Source organism: Artemia sp. Qi Xiang Cuo, chromosome 2, assembly GCF_049724085.1.
Source record: "Artemia sp. Qi Xiang Cuo chromosome 2, ASM4972408v1, whole genome shotgun sequence".
In the NCBI taxonomy this organism is placed as follows: domain Eukaryota; kingdom Metazoa; phylum Arthropoda; class Branchiopoda; order Anostraca; family Artemiidae; genus Artemia; species Artemia sp. Qi Xiang Cuo.
The window spans coordinates 43,877,796-43,889,821 of record NC_142795.1 but is presented as its reverse complement, the minus strand read 5'-3'; the positions used below and the strand labels follow the sequence as shown (position 1 = coordinate 43,889,821).

The following is a 12,026-nucleotide window of genomic DNA, read 5'->3' as shown; positions in this document are numbered from 1 at the left end:
GTTCCAAAGCATGCCCCCTCCCAACAACGAGGCCTGAAAAGCGGAAAAAAGTTTTTTCATATCATCTCGAAACTTTTATCCTGAAGTCCTCAGGCTAATGGGACCAAAAAGCAAAAGGATAAATAGAGCAAATTTGGTTATCCAAAACTGGACTCTAGAAAGATTCAGAAAAGGGCCAAAAAACTGTTTTCCTTTGGCCACTTCGTATCGAATTTGTGATCATAGAAGCATGGGAAGGGGCTCAAAGGACTTGAAATTGAAAGTTCTAGTGCACTTTTTAAATGTCTAAAAGTGATTCGAGGTTCACCCAGCCGCCTTCTCGTTACATTTTCTGCTATCGTGTTTCCTTAACCCCCTTGACGTCGGATCACAATTTTGAGATTGTTGTTTTATTAAGAATGGTCGAATGGTCTAATAAGCATGCTATCAGGGTCGTCATCACCCCTACAGTCCTGTCGCAATGTCCTAAATTATATAATTATGTTACCCGCTGTCCAAATATGGTACATAGGAGGGGGGGAGCAAATGAACCTCAACCCAAATTTTGAAAGGAAGGAGGGTGTAAAGTTAAATAGAAAGACACTGTTTTTATCCATGCTATCGAAATGAAATGTCTAGGATATCTCGAGAATGACTTTGGGACAGAATTTAAACGTCCAGAAAGTATTGTATGGGGGAGGATCAAGTTGACCCCCCTGAAATTTTGAATTGAAGGAGGGGATAAAGGAAAATTAAAAGGTACTATGCGTATCCAGGTCATCGAAATAGCATACCTGCAGTATCTCGGGAACAGCTTGGAGTTTTAGTTACTTTTGGAGGAAGAAACGGGGAGGATTTGGCAAGGGAAACTCAAATTTTGAAGTTTGGTAAAAGGCCGTATCCAGAGGGGTTACCCGGTTTAAGGACACCTAGGTATCACAGGGACCCCTGCTCCCTCCTCTGAATAAATTGAAGACGCAGGAACTAGTAGGCAACTATAAAATCGCAGAGACATGTTTAAAGGCTACATCCAAAGCTATCGATCATTTTAGGGTGTTTTATGTAGATTTATAATTGAAAACAGCACAAAAAAGCCCCATAGAGTGGTGATGACCTTTAAGCTCTAGGCTATCTTATTTTCTTAAATTTCTAGCATTTAACCACCAAAATTATTGTTGGCTGGTTGAAACAACCAAAAATTATAAAACAAACTTTTCTATACACGGCTCTGCCGTCTAGCGGTCACTGCTCTTCGATGTGGCCATGGTAACTTAGGTTCGAATTTTGATTAAGATTTTTCTTTGGTAAATTATATTAGCTATGGATCTAAGCCACGATCTCTTTTTTCTTTTTATTTCTTTTAATTTCCCTTTGGCTACTCAATTCTACACGTGGGAAGAATTTTCCAGGTGAAAATTCCGGTGCAACTTTTTCAGGGGGGGGGGGGGGTTCAAAAGGGGGAATTCTCTGGAGGGGAATTTTACGTGGCATCTTTTTCACTATTTTTTGGGGGGGGGGATTGACTCCCTTTAAACTAAAATCTTGAAATGCCTAAAGAAAATGGGACAACGTCATCCATGAAGATTATATATTAAGATTTTTAGTGCTTTCACTCAAGAAAAATTCTTCCGCTTCACCCTTTTCTGAGTTAATTAATAGAAAAGAATGTGAATATGTTTTGTCTTGGGTAAAAATGGCCTCCTTCGGAATACTTTCTATCGGCAGTATTTCTCTTTTTCATTTGCAGAAAATTGAATTTAATCGATGTCTAAGACCTTCCTATAATTTTTGTTGCGTGCATGTCAGAATTCATTCTATTCAAGTAATCTGATACTGTTTCTATTTGTAAAGGATACGAGGTCCGCCCTTTCTCATGTTATAGACCCTTGCTTTTAGCCTGTCATGAGAAGATAATAAAACGAAAAATAAAGAAAAAAGATAATGAAACGCAAAGGAATAATAAGATTTAAATGCTCATTGAGATACAGAATATTCAGCAAAAATTCAACGTGCCCGAAGTTAAATCCTGGCACCCAGCACAAAATAGGGGAGCCTTAGACCAGTTTCCTCTCCAAAATATTTATACTTTTCTAGTTCTCCCAGTAGTTGTAATTATTTTTCACATGACTTTTCCTTCTTTCAAATTTGCCCCCCCCCCCTTTAAAAGAATCCTGTATACAAACAGCGGTGTCAATTCAAGGAAATATAGAGGAGAAAATACGTATTTTTCAAAATCAAAATCGATTTTTATTTTGTGTCAAAAATACCAAACAAAAATGTTTCTCAATAAAAGTACAATAAAAGATATTTTTCAAAATCCATAGAAATAGGGCAACAAGCCCATCCCCAATGCAAAGCCCTCCATATGTGCCTGACTCAATCCAGAGAAATTCATCTCCAAAACCTCAGCCCAGAAAGCCTAACACGGGCGAAATTTCATGTGGCAAAGCTCAATATTCCGTTCTTTGCTTCAAGAAAACAAAACAAATGCTGTGACCTATAGCCACCGTTTACATTGATATTACTCTTCAAGAAAAAGGATTAAATGCAACCCGTGAATAAGTTTATCCCTAAGACCCACGCTTTACTCTTGGGTGACCGGCTCATCATGGTTGCAGCGGCAGCTGCAACCTAGTAAATAGTGAACCACAGCTCATAGTAACTGAAAGTTAAAAAAAACGTTTAAAAAGAAACTACCCAGTGAAACAAAATTGCCATATAACACTGATTCAGGAATGGTAACTATTATTTTGGTTTGTCTTAAAAGAAAAGTTTATTGCGAAAAGAAATTTATGGTGATACCCCTCGAAAAGGCGGCAAATCAAAATGAAAGTTGTACCATTGCAATCAGCATGGTTGAAAACCTTGAAAAGGGAAATTACAGTCCCCCTCCTTGAACAACAAGGAAAATCACTTTTTACATGGGTAGCACTGATCTGTCTCCCTTTTTTTTTTTTTTTTCTAGCAGGACTAGGGAGTGACCAAAACATCATTGAGAGATGTATAATAGCTCATTCGAACGGAAATTAAATTTGCTAGTGTCCTTTTTAATTGATCAAAAATATTGGAGGGCAACTAGCCCCCCTCCCTAAAGACCCCGTCCCCTCAAATTCATCCAATCACAATTTTGAGATACTTCATGATTTTGTTCAACATCGTTCAAAGGTCAAAATATTTTTTTTTGGTGATGACATGACCATACACAGTCCCTGGAAAAAGGGCTGCACGTTGTATCGGTATCGGACGTATTTATATCCCGCGCGTCGGTATGAGCTTATTTTTATTGGGCGTATTGGTATCGCAGGTATCTAGACAGATTTTTAATAGCTCATATAAAAGATTTTTTTTCATATCTGCGTTCAGTGGCGTAATTTCGTCAAAATCCTGGGGGGCGGGCAAAGTTCGAGCCAATTTTCCCAAATCGAATGAAAATGATAGTGAAAACTGAAAAATGAGCCATATATTACCATAGAGGCAAGGATATACTAACGAAACCTGACCTGATGTGCTCGGGGGGGGGCAAAATTGTGTCTGGAGGAGACATTTGACCCCCTGCCCCATAACAAATTACGCCCCTTTCTACGTCCTTCCTAAAAATTTCCCCATCAGCAAGTTCCAAATGGCTTTAAAAACGGCACTTTTGGTGCCACGTCTCAAGTGGAAAAGCTGGGACTAGTGGGCTACCAGTACTTTTTAGAGTGATATCCACGTGATGTTTATCAATTCTACCATTCGTAAGCGTTATATATCACTAAAAATAATACTTTTGATGTCATTTCTTAAGTAGAAAAGCTTGGAAGTATAAAATGATATCATCATTGTAATAATGATGACCCAAAACCCTTAACCGGAGGTTTTCAAGAAGACCTCCCTTATGTTCCTCCTCCAAGCCCCCTTAATAAGCTAAGCAATTAAGGTATAACCACTAATATATCAAATTAGATAATTAGAGGTTTGGTTCTGTTGGTAAAGCTTTCGACTTCGTATTAGAGTGGCTTGCGTTCGACTCCTGCTAGTTTTTTTTTCAATCCAGGTTTTCTCCCTTCTATACCATCATTTTCAGATAATTTCACTGTTCTTTGTTTTTTTTTGTTTTTTTTTGTAAATGTGATGCACTCATTTTTTCAGGCATGTCCCAGGAAGGTATTTGGTCAAGAATTTTGATTCAAAAGGGAATAGAGGGCATCCAGTCCATGGTTTGCAACGACATTCTGAGTAGATCACTAAATCCATACCCCAACGGCTGGCGTAACTTTTTCAAAATACTGTGGGGATGGGGTGAACGGTGGATGCAATTTTCTCAAATCAAGTGAAAAATGACAGAGAAAACTGAAAAACGAGCCGTATAGTAATGAAATGGGTAAAGATCAGTGTCGCCAACGCTTTGACATAAATTATACCAGTTTTCCGACTAAAATGGCACCACAAGAGATTAATTTGTTCCATCTAAACAGTAGGTTTAAAATTCGCCGCTCGCGTTGCTTTGCGACGCGATAGCAAGCTATAAGCCTCATAGCTTGAAATATGAAAAATGCTTCTGTAGACTTTCTCAGCTGAACAAAATAGCAGTCGCAAGCCGCTAAAAGCGTTTTAAACGAAGGCTTCAGTGAAATCTTCTGAAAGCGTTCTCAAAGCTGATTGTTGGGGTTAATCCTTTCTTTCAAAATTTCGGGCATTAAGGTGAATAATGGATAAAGTAAGAAAGCCAATAACGCAGTGTCAACACCATATAATCGACCTTTAGGATGAGTAACGAGCGCCAGACGCTACAGAAAAAAAAAACAGCAATCACGCCATGAAAGTGGCTATCACCACGGATTCTCATAGGTCCACGGACTGTACTTTCGGACTATATTTTCTTTCTTTATACTCCATCAGTGTTGTATTTTAAATTTATGATGGGCAAAAAATTTATACATACATACATACATACTAGGCTACCCACTGGCGATTTACGCATTGACCACATAATTCACTGGTCATTCTACATACGTTCTTGGTCGATTCTACTAGTCAGAACTAAATGAATTTATCAGAAATGTTTCGACTATATTGCAGAAGAAATCTGGTTAAGCCGTACAAAGATAAAAGAACTGTAACATTAAAAAAAAGAGGAAAATTTGTGCTAGTTGGTCATTTTTTCTGCTCATTCTTCTTGTAGGCTAGCTTTTTCATATCCCATTCCACAGTTTTCCCACATTGGATGCAGAACCATTTTCAAGGGTGGTTTCTAATTCCTTGAGACGATCCATTTTGTACTGAGAAGCCCGTTCAAGGTGATGAAACTGAGACGATTTCTGATGCTGTTTTTGTTCAGATTGACAGCTGAGAAAGTTTGCTCAGCAGCAATGGAAGCGTGTGGGAGAACAACTAGTCGTAAAGTGAACCGCCCAAGTAAAAGAAACATTTTGGCCCATTAACATATTTTTGCCTGTAAACCTCAATCCAAAGCAAGGCTGGATCTGAATCAATCGAGCTCCCAATCTCAGAGCAAAAGGGTAATCTCTTCGTCTCTTGGACGATATCTTCAAGGTCATTGTCACTCAGTAAATTCCGAAACTGAGCCAGATGTGGTGCCAGGTTTGGCAGATTTTATTCTAATCCCATAGCATAGCGTTGATGAAGCCTATCGAAGTTTCTTACCGATGAAAACCTGGAGTTGAAAAAACGCTTTCTCATCTCATCACAGAGCATAATCTTTCCTACATTCTTTTCTAAACTTAACGGCAGCAGATGGATATACCTATTCTTTGGGAAAAATCACTTCCACTCGGCCCCCACATTCCACGTTCTTGACATCGACGTTGTAGTTGGTGTCATGTGGGTTTATGACGCGGGAATCACTTTCTTTGGTATGACTAGGCAACAAAATGTGGGATGCTTTTGTCTTGTACACTTCAGAAGAGCAATTATAGACAAGATGAATTTGGGTGTCTTCTGCATGAAATTGCTTGTTTAGGTCTTCGATATATTTCAAAATATACACCAGGAAGGCAAAGTAAGCCCTGAAAACCGCTGACAGCAGATTTTTTAATTTGGCAGTGGCCTTATCCGGCTTGTTGGTCTCTTTAAGATTCTCCGCACGGAACAATAAAGCCAAGCAATCCCACTACTCCAAATTTCGAGCTACAACAGCTTGTTTAGACAACCAACGAGTTGCTATATGTCTCAAAATTTGATGTTCTTTTAATTTCATTTGCTTCTGCAATTCTAAAATCTCATTGACCTGTTCTGGGCTGAAACAAATATAGCCGTATACATTCTGACAAAAATATTCAGTTTCTTTTGGTAATTATTTGCAGGCAGCACTAGCACATATGTGAATGGAATGGCATGAACAACCAAGTACAAAAAGACTTGAGCAGTCTTCTGACAGGTTTGCCAAACCACCACCTTGCTCCCCCATCATAACCGATGCATTGTCTGCGGCAAATCCTATTAGGTTTGCCTTTGGAGCTCCAATTTCTTGAAAAAGTAGTTCAGTTATGGCCAGGTAAATATCTTCGGCTGTACATTGCTGAACTTCTATAAGTCTCAAGAAGGAGTCTCTTACACGAAAACTGTCTTCTCGATCAACACCATCCGAATCAAGATGGCAAACAACAATAACCAGGCTCACTTTGTTACACAAGTCTGTGCTTTCATCAGCTATTATCGAGAATCTCTGTTTCTTGATGATTTCGCAAAGATCTTCAAAACCAACTTCGCCAATAACGTCGTTCATGAGATGGGAACGACGTTAAAATTTGGATTGTAACAGAACATTTTCCAATGTAGCCTACCGCATTGTACCAGGACCTCTAACTTACACCAAAAAAGGTACAACTTTACCGCGTTGGCACTTCTGCTCTGAAGTACAAAATGGTACTATTGTAATAGTTATATACAAGAACCGCTCCCGTATACTCCCCCTCCGAGCCCCCTTAGTAGGTTTTATAAACCGTTTGCTCATCACTAAGCTGCTGAAACATCAGCAGGCTACCACACCATCGTAGATACATGTTAATGGCTCAATTAAAAGCTATTGGTTATATTTAATAGGTCTTTAAAAATTATACCATCTTGATAAATAAAAGTTCAAATAGGGATAAAATCTTTTTAATAGACAGTGTTTCACAAACAGTGATAGAAATTCATAAAAAAATACTAGATATTTCGGTCACAAATGCATTGACTGTCATCTACTGATGACGGTCACTGCATATGTGACCGAAATATCTGGTATTTTGTGTGAATTTCTATCACTGTTTGTGAAACACTGTCTATTAAAAGGATTTTATCCCTTTTTTAACTTTTATTTATAATCATGGAAAGGCAGTGTGGTCTCCGAAATTATTTCTACAATATACTGGATTTCACAAATTTCAATGTTAACTAGTTTCTGGGGATAATTTGCAATGAACTTTTTGTCATGATTGAAACATTAGCTACGACCTAGTAAAGAGCGAACCACAGCCCATAGTAACTAAAAGTTAAAAATGTTAAAACGGTCCTTTTCTTCTTCTTTTTCCAGGCCTAGTGGGCTACTAGAGCATCGTAGGGAGCTTCTTAAGAACTCATTCAAAAGCTATTTCTCATATGTGCCGGGTTTACATAAACTTCGCCGTCTGCAAGTACCATATGACATGAAAAAAGGCAGGGTTTATGCAGTTTCTCGAGGGGTGGGCTAGCGGGCTACCAGAACATCTTAAATAGATTTTTGATAGCTCATATAAAAAATATTGCTCATATCTACGTTCTTCCTATAAATTTCCTCATCTGTAAGTTTCAAATGGCACTTAAAACAGCACTTTTAGTGCCACGTCTCAAAAGAGAAAGCTGGGTCTAGTGGGCTACAAGAACTTTTTAAAGTGATGTTTAATGGCTCATTTGAAAACTTTTGCTCACATCTACGTGCTTTTTATCAATTCTACCATTCGTAAGGGAGATATAGCACTGAAAACACCACTTTTGGTGCCACTTCTTAAGTGGAAAATTTTGGAAGCCTAAAATGGTATCATTGTAATAATTATGGCCCAAAACCCTTAACTGAATGTTTGCAAGAGTACCCTTCGGAAATTCCTATTCCAGACCCCTTAGTAAGCTACGCAATTAAAGTCCTGCAAACCCCAATACATTAACTTACATTACTGGAGGCTTGGTTCTCTTAGTACTGCGCTGGACTTCAACTTAGATTATCATGCTTTCGATACCAGCTTGGATTTTTTTTTTAAATCATGGTTTGTCCCTTCTTATGATTACTTTTCAGATAATCCACTATTTTTACAAATGTGATGCACTCATTTTCTTAAAGCATGTCCTGGGAAGGCTAATTTTAAACTTATTACAGCTGCGTGGTTTTGATCAATTTTATCATCCAAAAGTGTCATATAGCACTAAAAACGGCACTTTTGGTACCACTTTTTCTTTTTGGTACCCCCTCCAGACCTCCTTAGTAAGTTTCATAAATCGCCTACTCATCTTAAAAGTAAAAGAATATTGTGAAAAAAATTAACTAAAATTAAAAACTTTTCAGCTGAAAATCTACCAAAAATTAAGCTTGAATGATCAACTGTTTTGAATTGAACCTTCAAACTTCAGTCTTTGCGATGAAGCCTGTGTGCTAGTTCTAACGGCGTTAATTGAGGGGGAGCTTACGTCCTTGCCCGCTTAGTTTTATGCTCCTACGTAGGTTTTGAAAAACACCTTTCTTGGTCATTTCATTGGAAAAGGCACTTTTTTCATTTAAAAAAATGGAGGAAACAACTGAAAGTGCACTTTATGGGAATATGCTATCAAGTCAAATTTATAAAAATGATTATGTATAAATATAAGCTTTTAAATGAACCCTTAAACAGCTCTCTTTTTTTACGGTTGCCTTCTAGTTTCTGCTAGTCAGTAGGGGATTTATAAAGCCCTTTCTTCATGGCTTTTTCAGCCATGGCTTTTTCAGACAAAGTCGGCCGAGTAAAAACAGCTTTTTGCTCATCGATAAATAAACTTTCCTGAAACACATGGATTGTTTTGTGAAGTATGGATAATGAAGTTTCTGTTATAGACTGAAAGTTTTTCTTAGCTATCAAGGTTGTTTGCTGTACTTTCTAGAGGTTTCTTATCTCCCACAGATCGGTGATAATTAAAAATTAAAATAAGTTTTCAACTGAAACTAAAGAGCGACATTAAAACTTAAAACGAACATACATTATTTCGTATAAATAAAAAAGATCATGACAGCGTTGTTTCTGATTTAAATTTTAATAAAAAACGATCAAAGGTTAATTAAAAAAAAAAAACTAACAAAGTTTTTTCCGAGGGAAGTAAAGAGCGAAGTTGAAATTCAAAACGGACAAAAATTATTACTTCACTGACTATCTAATATATATCAATAAAACTAGCACACATAAACCAACTAATTATGTTTCCCTATGCTTTTAGGATTATAAAAAACTAACATTTTACTGAAAACACAAAATAATATAGGAGTTTTGGTACAGTAAAAGCAAACCAATTAAGGACACATTTTACAGAACGAAAATATTATTAATCCCTTTTAGGATCAATCCCTTTTAAGATAAAGCAATAATCCATTTTAGGATTGTTGCTTTATTTTTTTACATTTAATTTGGTATCACTTCTGCACAATGGCTCAGTTCAATGACTGGCTCTCGTTTTGTTTCAGAAAATTACATGCCATGATTAGTTTGTACAAATGTTTGAAGTAAAGCCATTTTGATAGTTTTAGAATTTGTATCATAGCTAGAAATTCACTGTTGTATAGAGAAATATTCGGATTTCCAAAGTTCATATTATGTCTTATTTGATCTTCATTTCAAGTAGTAAAGCATATTTCTTACACTTTAAGACTGTATATTACTCACTATTGGTATTCTAGCTGGCGAGACAAAAAGCTACCTGGTAAATCAGTCCAATATTTCTGTATGCTGTTCAATTACTTCGCCGTTATAAAAAAAAATATTAAATTTAACGCTTATGTTTTTAAATTAATTTTAATTATATATTGAAAGTTACTGATGTCACAACTGGTGTAAAAATATGAAAAGCTTGATAGATTCGTATATTGTTGTCAGACTACATACTTACTTTTGACTCCCAAACCAATATTCCTGTTTTTATGCTTGACTTTTGTGTTTTCAGTAAAGCGCTAGTTTTTTATAATCTTAAAAGCCTAGGGATGCACAATTAGTTGGTTTATTTGTACTAGTTTTTTTTATATACATTAGATAGCCTGTGAAGTAAAAAATTAATATTACAAAGGAAAACGAAGACATGCGTTGGCTAAGCTCTACTCATTTTTCTGAGGTACTTTTCAAACTTTTTCTTAGGAGAGACCTAAACCATTAAATTATATTTGATCTTATCCTTGTATGTTAAAGTTTTATATAAAGGAATCTCATGTTTAGGGGAATCAAAAGTATTTTAAAATATAAAATCACCTTCGGCAATAATTTTAGATTCGAGAGATTCAAGGTTCTTTAGATTTCAGGTCACTACAAAAAATACACACGTATAACCGCAAACACTTGACGTTGATATTGCTACAAAGGGCGAGTGCTCTACCATATTTTGGATTAGATAATGAATCTTAAATCAAAATTGCTACATGATTTCTATCCTTAAGGAAAGATACATGGAAACATAGATCTAACAACCAACTCTGGATCTGTCAGATAAGCCTTATTTTGCACTTGGTGATTTTTTTTTCTTATATAATTTCGTTATGGTCATGAAATCCATTTACTGATAAATCCAACAGTTTTGCATCGCCTTGGACACAGGATGGAGGGAGCCCACTAGCCCAACTCTAAGAGAATACTGACGTTTTCATATTTTACACTCGTAATTTCATATATCTGCATACAATTCACCTGTTTTTGTGGCTTTTTGAGCTTCGTCAGTATGATGAAACAAATCAATTAAAGCAGTTTTACCAAGACAGTGACTTCCTTGTTTAATCATAGAATAGTATTATCCTTGTTTAAATTAAGGGAGAAAAAAAATTGAAATGTACCTGCGCAAACTAAACGTGTTTTATCCTGGAGATATCAAAATTGTTACTAAACTTCTTCATCAAAGTTTAACAGTGGGACAAATATTTTTAATCAAGATAGTAAGCTGTATACCGTCGCCATGACGATTGGAGCGATAAGATAAAAATTCACGGTCTTCCATTCCAGTCTATTGTGCAATTATATACGATTTTTGAGTCTTCAAAGAAAACTTTCCGCCCATACCCTTTCCTTTCAAAACAATAACAGTTTTGCCCTGTATTCTATTCTTGATGTAGCATGTGGTTCCACATTTGTTTATTTTCAAATCTGAGCATGGTTTTCACTGTTGAACATACAACATCAGAGCTTTAATTGAAATATTTTCTACTATTTTTTCTTAATTAGCCCTTCATCAATAAATATTTCGTAGAATAGCGTGAAAAGCTAACACCCCAATATTTTTAATCTTAAGTTTACTTTCATGCAAGTTTTAGTATAATCCTGTCTTAATCATTATTAAGGAAATTAACTAAAAAAAACAAGATTTTTTTAACTGAAAGTAAAGAGCAACATTAAAACTTAAAACGAACAGAAATTATTCCGTATATGAAAGGGGCTGTCCCCTCCTCAACACCTCGCTCTTTACGCTAAAGTTTTTTATTGTTTTAAAAAATAGAGTTGTGAGACGGAGTCAAACTTTAGCGTAAAGAGCGAGGCGTTGAGGAGGGGACAGCCACTTTCATATACGGAATCATTTCTGTTCGTTTTAAGTTTTAATGTCGCTCCTTACTTTCAGTTAAAAAAACTTATTTTTTTTAGTTAATTCCTGAACGTTTTTGAATTAATGCAGCTTTGATTTTGGCTCACCGTACATGAATAATTAAAACGAAATTCGCATAATAATTTTCCTTTTTTTGGTTCATTGGCTTTCTCGAAATTTTGTTCTGACGTAACTTACGAATTAACTTGCGTAACGAATTTCTATATTCGTATATTTTTACTACGTATATTAGGGAGTTCGCTCCCTAGTCAATATTTCGCTCTTTACGCTAAAGTTCG

At 36.2% G+C, this 12,026-nt stretch overlaps 1 protein-coding gene across 1 annotated transcript in view; it reads right to left on the bottom strand.

Moving 5' to 3' along the window:
- Window positions 1-11,026, bottom strand: part of LOC148955263 (CUGBP Elav-like family member 1) — a 291,118-nt gene extending 280,092 nt beyond the window's left edge. The window contains exon 1 of the mRNA XM_089101246.1: window positions 10,988-11,026. The gene's annotated coding sequence lies outside the window, so the exon portion shown is untranslated. The remainder of the gene's footprint in view (window positions 1-10,987) is intronic.
- Between the last annotated feature and the right edge of the window lie 1,000 nt (window positions 11,027-12,026).